General features: G+C 43.7%; 2 long non-coding RNA genes across 3 annotated transcripts in view; one reads left to right on the top strand and one right to left on the bottom strand.

Annotated features, from left to right (window-relative positions):
- LOC104696586 overlaps positions 1-18,069 on the bottom strand; it is a 101,313-nt gene that overhangs the window by 568 nt on the left and 82,676 nt on the right. The window lies entirely within an intron of this gene.
- Positions 39-15,889, top strand: LOC104696585. 2 transcript variants are annotated; one of them, XR_753053.3, is made up of 4 exons: positions 39-582; positions 10,422-10,559; positions 10,825-11,834; positions 15,738-15,889. It is a non-coding gene; the product is annotated as an uncharacterized LOC104696585 (long non-coding RNA). The 2 variants fall into 2 exon arrangements; XR_002048065.3 differs by having other exon boundaries at positions 39-10,559.

Below are 18,069 nucleotides of genomic sequence, written 5' to 3' on the forward strand. Positions count from 1 at the left end.
ACCAATCACGCTTTATAAACTAGAAAAATAAAGGAAAATAAGAAGCAGAGCCCTGCGCCCGGCAGTGCCGTGCGGAACGGGGCTCGGGGCGTTCCCGGGATCCTCAGCCCCGCCAGCCCCAGGCACCGACCTGTGCCTGGGCTGAAGGGGTTGGGGAGGCAGGGGAGCATGTCAGGGTCCCTGCAAACCCCCGTCCCGAGAGCTACCAGCTGCCCGCTGTTCTCTCCAGGACAGCTCCGACCGCTGCTATCTGCATCTAGGCGTGTATTATCACAGGCTTTTGCATAATTGCATATTGACTTTACTAAATGGATCTGCGGAGCTATTTAAACATCCCTCTCTTCCACCCGCAAACAATTCCCTCGGCAAGAAAGAAAAAAATGCGGGGGTGGGGGGAGCTGCAAAAGAGCTTCCAGTTGCTCTTGCTCCCTCGTTTTGTAGCGTTTCTTTGGGCACAAGTGGCTCATCTCTAAGCAGTTTGGATCCAATTTGGTGCACACGAGTGCAGGGAAGCAGAGGGGATCTGCAGTAGCGTGGGTGACAACAGGATGGGTGGCTGTCACACACTTCAGAGTCTGAGAGGTGAGTGCATGGATATATGTGTCTCTCTGAGCTGCCTTGGAAAATTTTTGGCCAGCTGTGATGTCTGTGAGAAAAGCCTCTGTGGGTACGTGTGTGTGCATGCACAATGAAGGACTGCTCTAAGGACAACTTAGGAAAAGCCCTCCTTGTTAACCATTTTTAAAACCTCCCTTAGAGGAGAGGCACTCAAACGTGGCGCTCCCCTTTCCCCACACCTCCCCACTCACAGCAGTGCCCCACAAGTCACATCAGCCCCCAGCCAGAAAGCTGGGCTTTGCCTCCAAGGATAGGTGTGCTCATCCCACTGCCGCCCCTCTCCATCCTGCAGAGGCAGCTGCCCTCGCCCTTGAGCCTTATAGGGGAAGGCGGCCTCCTCCCTCACCAAGGCTACGTCCCCAAGGCAGCAGCTGTGAGAAGCAGGCAGGGAAGGGGAAAAAAAGTGAAGGAGAGAAGGAGGGGAATCAGGGAGGGAGGCACAGAAAGCTGCACTTTCCTCTGAGCAGAGCAAGCATCCCCTCGGAGGGGCCCCAGACCCAGGGGCTGCCTCCTGAGCCCTGGGCCTCCCACAAGGCAGGAGCAGCATCTCCTCCTCCACAGCCCGGCAGCCACAGTGGGGGCAGCCCCACGTCCTGGCTTGGCCTGAATGCTCCATGCAGGCCTTGCAGGTCTGCCGTGAGGGGACAGAGATGCACAGGGACTGAGCCAGGCTCAGGCACTGGTTTCAGACAGGAAACTCCAATGGTCCGGGGCTGCTGAACATCCTTCATAATGACATGATGCTAAAAGTCACTTTCTGTGACTTGATTAAAGGGCTCATGTAAAAGATCTGCTGGGATCTACAGCTGTCAAGAGGAAACTGCAGTCAGAATAATCCACCAGGATTTATCAAGAGAATGTTTTCTTTCAGCTTACCCCACCAGAGCACTTTTTTAACCTCGAGGATGCTAGCTTTCCCTGAAAAGCTGTAATTACACTTTTAAAAAGTGCTTTCCTGCTCTTATCTTCAACTTAGTTGTGGGAAGAAGACACGAAATCAGATAGACACCCAGACTCTGGAAAGGAAGTACTTTTTACGTGGAACCAAAGAAGTATCTCATAGAATCATCAGCTCAGCTCTCCTGCAATGCTATTTCCTTGCATTTAGCAGAATTTAGATCAATTAAGTACTCTCTCTTTTAGTTGAGAGGGCTTTGAGGAGGACTATCCCGCATTCAACTTCTCAGTTCAAATTTCCAAAGACATTTTTTTTCTTCTCTCAACACAACAGTGACCACAGTCCATTGAAAATTTGGCACCTAATTTCTGCAAGAGATATAAACCATCTTCAGTGAATGAGGTGTTGCCTACCAGCCAACTCTTATTGCAAGTCACTGGGATAAAGCGCCTGAGTCACCTTTTGAAAAGGGTGGTGTCTGAAGGCAGATATGCACCACAGCACATGTGGCCATGACCAAAGTAGCTCTGAATCCCTCCATGGTGGAGCCAATTAAAGCATGTCAGCAGGCTCTACCCACCCAAGCAGTTCCCGGGGGATTTTGGGGACTCTGAATTCTTTGCCTCACCCCTCTTCTTGCCTCAAAACACTACTTTTATGACTCTGCAGATGCAAACATAACCAGAAAAGAGTGCAGTTTATGAGATACCATGCAGATGCACTAAACCATCTATCACTTCAATCCTCCTCTCCATTTCTAACATCCCTTTCAGCATCCCTTTCAGTTTGATCTCCCTCAAGTGCATCCCCTGAAATGGGACCACTCACCCAAATAATATGTGACAGCTTGTGGTTTAGGGGGTGCCACTGTAGCAGCTGAACATCTTATGAGCATGTGTGCTCGACAGGAAATCCTCATTCCATGACAGAGCACTTGAAACACAGAAAGTTTTCAAGGGCCTCAACCAAGAAAATGCGATGGTGCAAGAAGCAAAGGCGAGATGCTTTGCCTCTGGGGCCTCTGCTCAAAGACAAGCTGTTCCCACCCGTCTCTTCATTAACTCATAAACAGAAACTTTGGACCTTACCCAGAGCTCTCCCCCCACAGAATATCTTGCTTTAAATTATTTTTCCGATATCATCCAAGATCATATTTTTCCTTTTATGTGTCCAAGTTGAAGTTTATTATAGTTTTCTACATTGCTGATCAGCTGTAACCCTTTCTATTATTTTCCTGTCCTTGCTACTATTTGAAATGCTTCTTACTTGATCCCCTTCAAATTTTATTACTGCACTTCTCACCTCATTTGTGTACCAAACCCATTCTGCCTTGCATTTATTCTCACCAAACTTGAGGACACAACTCTTCCCTCTCCTCTGCTGTACAGCACCACCAGATCCACTTTTTTCCATCCTTTTCCATCCACAGTTTGCCTCTCTGCTGATGAAGTGACCCTAGCTGGGTTTAACCAGTGCCAGCCACATTGTCCTTACCATTAGTGCTACATTTCTAGTTATTCTTGCTTCTTCCCAAAGCCTTTGAAGTCGTGTAGAGACAATTTGATTCATTAGTATACCCAGCCTTGCAGTAACCCTAGCTTCTGCTTTAGCTTCTCTATTAGAAGCATATGTTGGGTCTATAACTTAGTGGAAAGCTCCACCCTCTGACTTCCCCACACAGTTGAAATTCTGCTCTGCCTCACTGAACTCAAGAGGCTGGTGCCTTTCTGCCCTGGGTTTCCATACCTGGCAATGCCACCTCCTCCTCCCTCCCTACTGGTTTGGCAAACTTGTGAGCAATATGCTTTCTCTTTCTGCATGTCTCCACACTAGAGGCTTTTACAGCAGTTCCATATGTTTGCAGTTCTCTTCACATTTTTTCAGAAGAGCTGCGATCATCCCAAATATTTCATTACTGGTTTCATGTAGGCTGAGGTCCATCAGCAGCACTTCACTAGACATCCTTATGTCACCTTCATTGTCCTTGTTGGGTCAGGAGGCAGGTAACCACCTCGTTTCTTCTTCTGGCCTTTGGGACGCAGGGCCAGTCTCTTCCATGAGGGACCACTCAAAAGGATCTCTTGCCTTCTTGACTCAGGTGGCTCCTCCCAGAGCTATGTGCCACATAATACTCTCCAAAAGTGGCAGTGTTGGCACCAAGAATATAAAACGTGGCTTGACGCACATTCTGTGCTTGGTCTTCTGGTCTGTCCTGCAGCTGTGCTATGTCCCATAGAGGGTTTTCACCTCCACTGATTGCTTTTTCACTGCCCAATGGGTTTGTCTGTTCCTCCAAACACATGCCAAGACCATCACAAACAACGACTAACTCTCAGAGGAACTTTACCTCATAAATGTGTTAAAAACCCCCAGTGTTTCAAGTAAGAGACCTCCTAAGAAACTCCATCACGGGACCACTTGCTGCTCTGGGCATGTAGTTTATTCCATTCCCTCTTTCCACTTTCCAGTGCTTTTCATAAAGTCCTTCTTACCTGCCTGTCTCTTAATATAGATTTTGTTTAGGATGCCAAGCCAGCCTGCCTCATGTTTTCCCTTGGATCTGTTCCCTGCTCCTAGCCAAGGTTGCCTGTGGATCCTGCTTTGAAGTTCTTCTGTGACACATTTGCTGCTGTCGGTGACTCTTCCCTTGGCTGACGTCACCTTGGGGGTCCCTCTCCAGTGGGCTGAGAATCACACTGCCTCTTTGATCAAAATGAAATCCATTTACAAGCGCCCAATGAGCTGGCACAAACCGACCCCCAGGTTTCTAGACAAACCTAGCTGAAATAAAAATATGCCAGTTTTAACTTCAGTTGAATCCTTAATCTAGCTAAGGTGAACCCAGAATAAAAAAAAAAAAAATTAAAAATTTCAATTTACAAGCACTTTCTGTTTGTTTATCTCAAATTAATCCCGCATCATCAAAATTGATGCAAGATCAGGTTAAATCAAAGTAAGTGTCTATACAGGGGTTTACCTCTGCATTTTAGAAAGTGAACTTGAAATTACACTTCAAATAATTTTTATGCTTGGAAAAGGCCTTTTTCTAGAGACCAGCTGGGCCCTGATTATGAATGGTGTTCAGCTCCAGCAGGTCTGGGTGAAGACTGTAGAAGCAGATGGATCTCAGTGATGCTGGAAATCAGACTCAGTCTCAGCACCTACGGCAATTCAGCCTGCACATCCTTCAACCCCCAGTAAAAGCCAGCTCTCAATGGCTGTTCCAAGGAGCTGAAGTGGGCAGTCTCTATGTTAGAAAAGGTCATTTTTCTTTGTGATTATAACTTGAGACTCTGCATGTGTTTGTGAAGTAATTTTCCTGAACCCAATAAGTACAGCAGTTGTCTAGTGTAAAAATGAGGGGTTTCAGCCCAAGAGATTACCTCCACTTTACTAAGTTTTTCCCTTTCAAGTACTTATAACTATTGATGGCTATGTCAAATCATCCTCAAAGGAAGGAAGGACGGATGGAAAGAAGGAGGAGAGTTTTTGTAGCCAGCTGATTTTGTGTAATCCATATTTTCTTTAAAACTTCAAGTCCTTCCACAAGGAGGACTGTTCTGACCTCAGACAAATTGTGGAAAACAGTTTGAAATAAAATATATGTGAAGAATTAGGGAAGTACCTTCTCTACATGCTCAGTTCTTCGATTCCCAACCACTTCCCAAGCAGTTTGCTGTGGTGTCCTGAATTCATGTGCATGCCAGATGTGCACTGGCACTTGTACCCATGCCCCCATCCTCCTTCCTATGCAAAGTCATCTGTCACCCCACTAGCTTCTCACCTGCAGGAGGGGATAACCTGAATTTATTTTTATGACAATCATTTTGGTAACTGCCTTTTTCTGGTTGGTTTTCTTTGCTGTTGAGCCTGTAATTTAGTTTTGCTGCCATAAATAGTTAACCCCAGAGTGAGAAGCTGTGAAACAATCCCTGAAGGTACTTGGCTGGCAGTGGCCGGGTTTTAACACTCAGGTATTCTTTTTCGCCCAAGACCCAGAGAAATGATGAGTTATCAAATACCACTGGGATCACTGGTAGAACTGCTCTCTTGATGAAAAGAGGGTGCAAGCTTTCATGATGGGAAGAAAGGTCTGGAATAAAGAGAATTTGAGCTCCAGCATCACGAGGCATCAGATAATCAACATGGTCCCTTCACTTTCTCACCCAGTGGCATCTTATTCCCAGGCTGGTTTTATGTCAGCACAGGGACACAAAGGCAGAATTTATGTCCACTAGTGTGCATTAACTCCTGTCCTAACCAGTACTAATTACCGCTAATTATGTGGGACAGTGTTAATTCTTTTAGCAGCATTATCGCTGCCCTTACACTTCTGAAAGTGCCTTTGGGTGAGGCAGCTCACTTTGAAGAGATATTTATGTGGGGAATAAATATAGAGTAGCTAATACACTGTAAATTTACACCACTGGATAGCAGCCTTTAAAGGAGGTCTTTGGGCACAAAGACAGACAAACCCTTGAGTAAGAACTACTCAATAGAAAAGGTGGCAGGATCACCCTGTGTGATCTTGGGAAAGTAATTTTGATCTGGCATTTCTCTTCTGTAAAATTGGAAAAATAATATATCCCTAGCCCTCTCAAGGGTATAATATTTATTTTCTCTGCCTTGCCAATCATTCTCTTTGCTTTTAAAAAATATTCTCCAAACCCTAATTGTTTTTATGTGTTTGCAGTATAAGACATAAAAGACATAAACTCATCATATTTTTCTATACTGTATTTTCCCCATTGTGCTGTACTGTTAACGTGAGCACTTTGCTGTGCAGAGGCTTGGCTATTTGCTGAAAGGATGAATTAAGACATCTAAAATGCTTCAGCATCTTGGCTGAGCGGCACTGCAGAGCTGGAAGGTATCATTAGGCCAAATGGCTCTTTTCTGCAGGAGGGAGAAGCCCAGATATTTTTCAGAGGATTAAGGAAAACCAGTTCACATTCCTTTGTGACCTCCATCCTGCAAATATAGGGCAGGAGGCCACAGCTTTGAATCACAAAACTCTGTTCACTCCCTTTAGTTTGGGTGTTTCTCTCCTGACTGGTATGTCAGCATTCAGCTTGGGATGTCAGGAGACATCAGATGACCCCAGCCCACCCTGGCATCAGCATCTCTGCAGTTTAGCTTGGTGTTTCTCCTTCCAGAGTCTGCATGGTCACCACGAATATGGTCCTGGATGATTTTGTTGGTGTGGCCGTCTCCTCCAGCAAGAGCACTAAGTCAGGAAGCTTTGCTGCTAGACCATTATTGTCTGGTCCCTTTGACCCCAACAAAGGGCTCGTGCCCACCAGTCCATCAGATCCATGGAGAAAGGCCAAAAATCATCGCATGGTGCTCTGCTAGGCAGCAGAGCTGCTGCTTCTCCACATAACCAGTGTATGCATCAAGCCAGGCCGTCTCTGCCTCTGAGGGTTTCCCATCTTTGGATGGACCCTTGCCCCTGGGTCCCTCCTTCAGCCTCACTGGCAGTCAAGTGATATCTTTTCAGCCCCTCCCATCACTGGCATTTCATTTCTTTTCCCTGGTTACTGAGCAGGTAGACGTGGCAGCGCAGTGCCTGTGAGCCTGCTCCTGCAGTGTTGGGGCACTGATGATCTCTGGGGCTTCAGAGATGATCTTCACATGCCTAGTTCTTTAAGACACCCTGAAGAGATGCTTCCTTCCAGAAATAGTATGCTGGGACACTCTTTCCACTTATCATACTGGAAATACTTATTCCAGCCTTTTTTACTGCTCATGCAGCAATGCCCATGTCAGGCTTGGGGGTCTCTAACCTTAGGCAGGGCACATCTTCCCTAGGCTGCTTGCTCCCGGACTTGTGTACTATATTTGGGGTTATTTTCATCCTTTCCCTGACCATTTGGCTATTTCAAATCATTTTTCTGAGCGTTTCTCTCAACATTATGTCCAGTAAACTGGAATCAGATGTACCACAAATGGCTTTTTCAGTAAGTTATCTTTATATCTGCAGATGGATGCCAAGGTTCTTGACCCTGAATAAAGCAATTTTCCATCTGCTTTTTTGGTTTTTAGGTGAAAGAACAGGAGTCTTGTTTGCCCAAATACAGCAATACAGAAACATGCATCAGTGCTGGGCCTGGACTTCAGGCTGTTTCCTCCTCTGCCTTCCCCACCTACTTTTATGAATAAGAGGCAACATTTGGCCTTTGCAATCAAAATGAACTTTTGCACTCACTTCTCTCTCAATTCCTAAAATTTTAGACTTAATGAAAAAAAAAGGGAGTCTGCACTTTCAGCAAGTTATCTTCCTTTTCCATTTTTCCCTGTTCGCATATGACGCTTTCTCACAGAAGTTCCCTGCAACCCAACACCTGAAAAGGCTCAGGTGAGGGGAACAGAACAGCTTATCCTCTCATGCCCCCCAGTTTTAACACACTTACAAATGTACTGACTTGATTTATGGGGCTGTAAGAAGTGGGACTGACCTCTGTCCTTCTGTACTCCCTGCCAAAGAGCCTGGGAGAGACAAGCAGCTTCTGAGAGGCTTGTTGGTTTGTGTTCATCAACAGCAGCTGTCAGACAGCTCTCACTGAAGCTCCCCATCCTTTCAAAACCCACACAGCTTTCTACTTCATGTGGAAATATGCAGCAGTTTCGTTTGTATAAAACCTGCATGAATAAAAATTTAATCTAAGGCTATCACTGCTCTAACAGCAATAATTTCTCTTAAAGGCTCAATACGAAGAATACTAAATACTGTCTATAAATAAGATTGTATTTAATAGAGGAGAGAAGCAATTTAATAAGCTTACTAGTAAAATCTTCTCTGCCACTTTCAACCCCAATATTGGTCTTTTTTCCTGAGCAAAACTGGCTTGTTACAAGGAAAACTTGGGCCCCAGTAAACTGTAATTTTTTAAGGTGAAGTCATTCAATTCAAGCTTTCCTGTCCAAAAGGAAGAGGAAAAATATCGACTTAAAGGAAATATTAGTTAATCAGAGGACATCCCTTTCATAATAGAAGCTACTAGGGGATTTAAAAGAACATTCTAATTATAATAGTTCCCTAATTATCTGCCTAACATCTCATTTTTCTGTCTAATCCCATTTTTAATTATAGAGTACCTTTTTTTGCCCATCACACAACTGAAGTACTCTATTTTACTGAAAATAAATCCATTTAACTGGCGATGTCAGACAAGAAATATTGTCACTGCACCCTGGAACGTGCATGCTGTTTGGGAGGGAAATGCCTTGCCAGTGGTTTTGGATAAAATTCCTGGATGTTCCTTTTAGAAACAGTCTCATTTAAAGCTTTCCAGGTTTTCTCAAGTAAAAGAAAATGCTCTAAACCACACTGTGCTCTGCAACCGTGTCTGGCTGCAAAAGTTTTCACGCATTTAGCTTTGTTTCCCAAACTCTTGCAGCTTGGCCTCCATACCACTGAAGTTCGATAGGATCCCTGCCACCAGCTAATGGTGGAATAGGATTTGGCCTTTGAACCAAGCCAGCATGCAATTTACAGAAAGGAAGCAATATTTGAGCTATGTTATCTATGAGCATCTGGTCATCAAGATCTTGCTTAGCGATTAGCAAGCCAAGAGGAAACCCTATGGAGGGGGGAGAGGAAATCCCGCAAGCAGGGTTCCCATTTCCAGCCCTGCCATGAGTTTCCTGCCCTATCCTCCAGCAAATCTCAGCTCTCCGCTTCCCGAGAATAAAAAAAAAAAGAATTACCCTTCAGGGAAATTGTCAGGCTTAATGGATGTTTATAAATCGCTCGAACAAAAGGTGCTATGTCAGAGAAAAGTACTCATCCCGATGATTATTCAAATGCTCATTAAAATGCATTTTGCTCTATCCTTTCCCTTGGTTTGTGTGGGAGGCAATTGAAAGATTTAGTCTTTGTGGGAAAGTGGGAGAGCTCAAGCACTTTCCTTTGGGTGTGGGAGTGGCAACTTTGGGGAGTTAAGGACCTTTGGCATGCAGGTAGGGTTTCGTCCAAGGCTTTTAGGCTCCCATCCAGGCTGCAAGCTCTGACAGACCCAGGACTGGCAAGTTCCCTCCAGGAAGACAAGCCAGCGATTAATGGTACCAACCCCTGCTCAAATTTGCATGTATCATTTCCTTAGCTTTGCTCCTGATGGAATTAAGGATCATCCTTTAGGGAAAATTATTCTTAATGTGTATTTAAGCATTAAAAATGAATATGCGTGTGTGATAAAACTTAGGGAATAATTTATAAACAGCTAACATAACGTGAGATATGGAAGAGCTCGCTGCCCTGCAAACCTGTGTAAATGCATGTGTAATGCCAGGATGCTTATTCCCTCATGGATGTTTCATTATGTCTCCCTGACCCCTTCACGGCAGCTTGATCTGCCAGGGTCTGCTGGTTATTCCAGGTATTAAAAGCTGAAGAAGACACAATATAACTTTTCACCGCGTCAGACAGCAGCTTGGCACTGAGCTGGCAGCCTAGACACAGTATTTTTCACCCTCTGCAGCTCCATGAAGTTGCATGTGCAACCACTTCCCCTCAAATAGTATCCATGATGAACAGGAACTTTTTTTCCTGCTGACTGAAATAGCAGAATTTCTGCATTAGCTCTGAAAATGAAAAATATGGATAACCTGGGGAGGAGTTTCTATCGAAAATGCAAAGAATTTAATGCTTTTTGGGCTAAAAGTCACTGCAAGTAACAGTGAATACTGTTTCTAATTAAAGTGCACTTACTTGCTCTTATCCTGTTTAGAGGATGGGAGATGCTTTTGCAGGGCACCATGAGCGCTCCCAGGTGCAGTTCTCCCCACTCACCCTTGCAGTCGTCACATAAAGCATCAGTAGTGACCCCTCCATTACCATTTTGACTTCTACTTTTTTCCCCTCCCCTGGGGTTACTTTTTCTGTCTTGTCCTTCCTTTATGCCAGGCAAACCCTCATTGTCACTGCAGGCAGCTGCTGGGATGAACTCAGCCTCCTCCAGTGTATTACACAACCACGTGAACTGGCACTTCTTGCACCTCCTCTGCAGAGGCTGGAACAGACTGTGCAAAGCATGAACCAGGGGTGAGTCAGGCTCCATGAATTTCTCTCCTCTGTGCAAGCCCAGTCTGATCCTGACCATATCCCAACCTTTTCTCTGTACCCATCAGCAAGCAAGAACCAAACTTGGTATCACCTTGTTTGCTGGCTCAGTCAGCCAACAAACTGCCAGGTTTCAAGTCTTTCTTTCTTTTGTTTTTTAAATTTTGCAGCCAGTGCCTTTTTTCTCTCTGGTCCTTTAGTGCTTTCCTTGTGTTGCTCATGTGCTGTTCAACTTGTGTTCTTGCAGGTTTTGAAGTGGCCTTCAGTGCTTGCCCCTCTCTCATCCAGGACTTGGATGTGATACACACCAAGGAAACAGAAAAGGGGGGTAGACTCTGTCCATTGGAGCCTTCCTGCCCCACTCTTCTTTCTGACTTGTCTTCATTCACTGCCCACTGTGGTGCACAGTGACTCTACCACATCCCAGAAGATGGAAAGAGATGGTTTTGCTCAAATATTGCCCAGCTCATTCTTCTTTAATAAAGAGATTGTTTGGTTTCATTTTTCATCACTTTACTTCTCAGCTAATTCGAATAGCATCTGCTGGGCATGCCTGGCTGCTTTTCTAGCAAATCTAGTTGCTTTAGTCAATTATACTGGCAAGTGAACGTTTTCAGCATGGTAAACTTCCCTGTGCCAAGGGCTGATGCTCCATGAGACTGGTGAGCCTCAGGAAAGGGGCACCGTGACCTGATGAGGTTGGTAGACTGACAATAAGACTATGTGAGGGACAAATCTAGTCCCACCAGCATCCCCAGGACAGACTGAGGTTGCTTAGGAAAAGCCTAAAGCCCCTGCATCCCCTCGCAAATCTGCTCCTGGTGTGACACTCTAGCTAAATCTTGCACATGCCAAGGCACACATTCTTCCTTGTTGAGTAATTAAAATGCAGTGGGCAAATGATGGAGTAGCAGGAAGGTGGGGATACTGAAGACTTCAAGCAGTGGACAGGAATTTGTTTTCCCATTCCCTTCACAGATGTGCTGTAGAAATTTAATGGTCAATTAGAGCAAAACTTCCCTATGTATTCTCAGCACTGGCCTACATTTCAATTAGGGTGTTTGATTTGGCACACAACACTTTGCTAACCTCACTGTGCTTTATATCCCATATCTAAGGTCTGAAACCTGGTCCTCAGCTCTTCAGAAGCCTCACCTCTACAACAGGAGCTGTAAGACCTTCTAAGCTTTTCTACCACCCTCCATGGCCTTCAAGTCTGACAACTTTAAATGAAAGGAGCTGGTTTTGCACAAAAAGGTGTTAGTAATATTAGTCTTGTTGGTACACAATATGAAGGGTGTTTTCAACTCTGGAAGGACACAGGCATGAAGATGATATTACTGACAACTAGGCAAGAGTAACAATAGATCTTCCTCATAACACTACCTTGCTCTGGCCAGTAAGATTGTGGTAAACTCTGATGACCACTTATCCACTACATAATTATCTAAAAATCAGCCCCCATGCTTATCTTTGTGCAGAAGCTTCTGTCCCCCAACAATGAGACCCACCAGCATGGTCCCACCACTGTCACATGTTTGGAGCAAGGCTTGGATAGTGCTCCTCACAGATGACAGACTGAGCCTTTGCCAAAGTGTAGGTGCAAAAGAGGTTTACATAGACAGGAAGCTTCTGCCTAAAGATGTCTGGTGGGGATGCAGAGGCAGGTACAACAGACCCCCCAAAGTCAGATGATACAAAATCATCAAGGGCATGAGCTGAAAGTGCAAATTGCCGGGGTTTTTTATGCTGAAATTTCCCCCTTCAGCCCTACAGCTTTCATCGCAAAGCAGCAGTAGAGGAGGTAGCAGCCCTTGGTCCTGCTCAAGGGCTCCTTCTTTTCTCCTGCATCCTCTTGACCCTGCCAAGTCTCGAGGCAGTCTGAGGTCATTTCCCCATCTGAAAAATTACTACTAGAGACCAATTTGTTCCAGGACTTGAGCAGTGAGATGGAATTCTTTCTTGCCATAAAGATATTTAAGCAGAAACTCTGTTGGCAGAAATGTGTGGGTTTACTGGCCCTATCTGCGTTTGGATACATTCTGTTACACGGGATGATGCAATCCTTGTCTATCCCAACAGAAGCACAATTTAAGAAATTCCCTATTTTTTCTGATGGTTGGGCATGCTTTTCTCAGAGATCACAACTTATTCTATGTGTTTGTTGTTATTACTACTTATGTTCCCTTAGAAATAAAATCCAAATAATATTAATAAGGGGAAATAAATACCATTATTTCTAGTCTTTAACAAATAAGTATCATTAATTCCCTCTTATTATCAGTCATATTAGTTATCCAGCTTGGAAGGTCCATTTTCTTGCAGAAATCAGGGCGAGATATTCTCTCAACAAATCTCCAAAACTAATAATCTCTAGAATCATCTGGAAGTTTCACGGTAAAAACTAGATTGACCCACATTAATCTTTCCACTACAATCAAAGGTTTGCCAAATGTCTTGAGACCTCACATCAAACCCAATGGCTGTTGGTTGCTCCAGCTGTTGGAGCAACCACTTTCCCTATTAAGTCTCAAGTTTGGACCCGTGAATTTTGTCCATGGCTTGAATTTACAGATGGCTTCTTGGTTGCCTGGGGGCAGGGAGTGGCACTTCCACACACAGTCATTTCTGCTTTGCTAAATTATTTGGAAGCTAAGCTTCACATTAAGAGATGCTTTCGCAAGTACCCAAAAGTTGGTAGCACTTCCAAGATGGTATCCAAAACTAATCGCACAGTAGAATTATATGATCCTCAAAATACTTCATGTTTTTTCAGAAAACACTTTCTTGACCCCTGCTTGGTACAAATCACCAGAGGAATTTATTCTAAGTACCCCCAGATCTTGTAACAAATTCCTGCTGCTTTTACAGGATCAGGCTCTTCCTCTCTGGATGGATAAACTTGGTACACAGGAGTGTGTGCAACATTGTTTTCCACCACCATAGAAATTCTCCTCAGTTTGCTAGAACTGACATTGTTTCTTATGACCAAATGAAACTAGACTCTCACTGAAGACTGAACTTCAAGGGGAAATTTCACACTGAAAAAGAACTGGAGAAAAAAACCCCAGTCCCTCACTGCCTAGTGTGACAGACAGGCAGGATTTCCTCGATGCTCTTTTTCCAAGGAAGGGTTGGAGCACTAGGAGTGGCTCCAGAGGCACCTCTTCAAAGCCTAACCTCCCCCAATACATATTTTCACAAAGCAAACCCCAAACTAACCAAATTTTAAAGCAAAAAACCTTACAAATTTCAGATGCTGCTGCAGAGGGGTACCTGTAGAAATATTAGAAGGAGCTACAACCAATCTGTTAATCACTGCTATTAACAATGAATTTGTCCTTCTGTGGCTCTTTTCATCCACAGACATATCAAAGGACTAAAGGACACAAACATTAGCTAAGCATCACCATGTCTCTCCTACCGGCGGGCCCAGAGCAGTTTGAGAGAACTTGGCACCCGGGACAAAGCAGTAACTTGCCGGAGATATTAAACTCTGGAATCAGCGCCAGAAGCAGGAGCCAAACAAAGCCTGCACTGGAATCAATTTTCAGGCTTTTTTGGGATGGTTCTGTTTCACTTATTTTTTAAAACAAATATGTATTCGAGGAGCTGTGTTCATTATGGTGGTTTACTTACCGGAGGCAAAGCTCTGTCCATGGGTAATTATATGTGGGTGTCCCTTCGGAGCCTCTGCTGTGTGGCAGACTTCACCCATGGAGCATTCAAATACAAACACTGGAACAAGGTCTTTTTCTGAGATCCTGTTTATTTTTTGAGAAATGCTCCTGATTGAGATGGAAAACACTCTCCCATCACCCCTAAGGCCAAGAGTCCCTTCTTTTTCACGCTGGCCCCCATTATAGACTGCCCCCCCACCCCCAATAAATCAGTTAACGCCCCTATTTTTCATAATACATCCGGCTGCCTTACAAAAAGCCAATGAATTATTCTTGGTTTTAGTGCAACCACGGAAAATATTTCAAAGTGAAAAGGAATTGACCCAACCTACTGTGCACATTATTTATTCAGAGGTAGTACAAAAACGAGTCCCTGATGTTACTAAAACAAATCCTAATAAGTACAGAGAGCATCAATTACAGGCTTCCCTTTATAGTCCTATATATCTCTTTCCCTTTCTAGAGATAGTATCACATGTGAGGGGGCACTGTGTTGGCTTTCAAATCTATTGAGCTTTCATAATTATAACCTCCATTTTAACCTCTTTTATAGGACACACTATACCATTTCACGTTATGTTCCTTGAATCCCAACCAACCCTAGGAGAAAGTGGCTTTAAAGCTTGCTTCTGATAAGATGTGCATAAAATGGGAAATATTAAGCATTCATAACCTTATGCATACATTACAACAGGGTGCCAAGCACAAGGAAGAGCAAAGCAAAATAGATCTTGTGAGCCTCACTTGGACTTTTGTTTTTAGCTCAGTAAATATTCAGCATGCATGTAACCTGACATAATGGAACCAGGGAAATATTAACTGCAGTGAAATAGCTGGATTTTTTTTTTTTTGGTCCAGTCTGTATGGAATGTCCTTCTATTTAATCAAAAAGCTTGGAATGATTCCTAATCTATCATAAAAAATTTTAAGGACATGATTAATTCCATTGTTTAAATGCTGTTTTATTGCCATAAGAAACTCTCATAAATGATCCCACACCTTTCCCTGTGATCATTTCCTTTTAAAGTAATATACTAATTAATTTCAATTAAATATATGTAAAAGAAGATATATTTTGAAAAATGCTTCTCCCTTGCCATTTGCTAATATAGTGAAAAAGTGTAAACCTTGGAACATTTAGCATAGAAAATATTAATTTTTGGTAATTTCTCAAGGGGACAATTTATTAAATGAAAGGCTTTTAACATTAGCTAAAAGCAGCCCTGTAAATCATGGGTGTCATCAAACTGCTTCATCACTTCATTAATTTAAAAGATTATTATATGCGTAACTGACATAATTTTGAACAATGTTACATGGTTAATTTATTAATGTAGAAAAGCAGAAATGACATGCTGAATTGATTTATTATTATAATTGTATAATTTTAGGACTTTTCTCTGTGACTTTCACCAACAGAACAAACGATTCCAGGTGAAATTGTGCCATTATTTAATTTGTTTTTCTTTTTTGTTTTAAGGCAGGGCTACTCACTGATGTCTGCAAGGACTTAGGAAGAGAGGGTCCAGCATGGCTCCTTGGTGTTTAAGTAGAAGCTGTTGAAAGACCTCCTTTACAACCCATAGTCATCTTGCGGTTTTAATAAATTTAAAGCACCTTTTACCCCTTTCAGTAGTCAAAAAAGATTTTAAAGTTACTCTAGTTATGTTAAAAATCTGATTCTGAGTAAGCTCGCTTAAATGTGCGTATTCCTAAGTTTTTCAAATGCACTGAAAGATGATTTTGGGTAGTGGAGTTTGCCCAGCTCCACTGCAGACCCCAGAGCCTCACACAGTCCAGCCCCACAGTATTTTTGCTCATAATTATATTGGTGAGCAGTTAGTGCTGGCTTCGTGCCCAAGATAAAAATATAATGCAACATCATTTCTGCATGGAAAGCACAGTTCAACTTGTCTTCAAAACCAGTATACCACGTTTGGGATTTATTTTTAGATTGAAATGATGCGTGACTCTGGAACGCTGCAAAGCTGACGGAACATTCCTTGTCTCAGCCCAAAGGTGCATGTGCAAGGGAAGGGAGGCACCACTGAAACAACCTTGCCTCAAAAATCAGGAATAAGGTTGAATCAGGATCTGAATAAATGGGGCCCCACTTCATGTGTCACTTGGGCATGCACTTCATGTGTTCCTTCAGGAACATTGATAACATGCATCCCTTTAGCAGAGCCTAAAAAAGACCAGCAATCTTCCCTGACATTCCAGAGCTCTGTGTCCCAGTGCTGCAGCCTGACTTTCTCAGGCCAAATTGTCACCAAAACAGTTATGGGTTTTGCCCATGTTTTGGCTGAATTCCCCAGACCCACACTCACACTGCACTGCTACAGTTGTGTCTGGAACCAAGTTGGGTGGGTGCCCAGGCAGCTGGGAAACACTCTTACAGTGTGGTTACACCTTAAGAAACAAACGCCTTCAGTAACACAAGCCTTGATACAGGAAATCTTGTAAAGGGTGACTACAGGTACGTCCTATTTGGAGCAACATTTATGTTGCATGGGGAGACACCGGCAGCTGCCAAAAACCATGGCAAGCGTCAGTAGAGTGACTCCAGCCTGAGCCATCAGCAATGCCCTGGTTAGACCTCCAGTGCCCACTCCCACAGGACACAGGTCCCTGTGGGTCTACAGAACCATTAACATGGTACACATGTCCCCAGAAACTTGGGTCACCTCCAGCCTTGCTTAATGCTAATGGGAAATCCCTGAAATTTTGTGCCACCTCCAGCCTCACCTACTGCTCATGTTAAGCAGCCAAACCAAGCTTTAGGGCTTGAAAGGACGAGGAGTGGAATGGACACACTAACATCAAGGACAGATTGGTTTTGTTAAAACCCATCATGTCAGCTGCATTGAGTTCCACTGTACCGGTGTGATCTTGAGCTGTGGGCACCTGTGTCAAGCCAGAAGCATGGGGCTGGGAGTGGGGAAATGTGGGCTGCACGCTGAGTGATGCTCGGGTGGGATGTAAAAGCCTGGGCACGTCCCCAGACTCCAATCTTTTGTCCATTTTGAGTTATCTTTAGATGACCAGACACCCAGGTCTGGCCTCTAGGAGGGCCATCTGAGATGCCAATAGTAAGGACAACAAAAAGCAGAGAATTTCACAGTGGATAAATTTAAAATACAAGTTAAAAAATGGACCCTTTCAGAGCAGTGGTTAAGGTCCTTCATCATCAAACGGTGTCACGAGAGCATTCTGGGCAATTACTGACAATTTTTAAGAGAGTATTTTTCTTTCCCTGTAATCTTACATAATGCCTTTCATATGCAATACCTTGAGCATATGCAGTATGCAAAACACTCTACCAACTGTATACAGACAGAAATCATTTTGCCATTAAGCACAGCCATGGCCAGGGTTGCAGAATGGTGACCAGATGGTCTGAGCACAGCACAGGCTGCAAGACTAAAGAGCAGGGAAACAATTTTAGTTGGGGCAAGCCCAGGCTCTTATGAAAAGCACCATGTGGTTCTTAATGTGCGCGGAGTGAAGACAGGACCTCTGATTTTAAGATACTACCCCCCAAGATGTAAATTATCCAGAAAGGCATCCTTCATGCCATGAAGTTTCAGCCCATCACTCACATATATTATTTCAGTGCTCACAAGTTATATAGGGCATATTATAAATCTCCAGTTATCTCTGGCATGTGCACAGTTGACTTTTATTTTTGATGATGCTAATTTTTAATTTTTTTTTCCTAAGGGTGTCACTAAGGACATGGGGAAACAATTTAGGAGATTAAAAAAAAAAAAAAAAAAGAGGAAAGATTTGAGCCAAATGCTTTCTTACAG

This window comes from Corvus cornix, chromosome 3, assembly GCF_000738735.6.
Source record: "Corvus cornix cornix isolate S_Up_H32 chromosome 3, ASM73873v5, whole genome shotgun sequence".
NCBI classification, from domain to species: domain Eukaryota; kingdom Metazoa; phylum Chordata; class Aves; order Passeriformes; family Corvidae; genus Corvus; species Corvus cornix.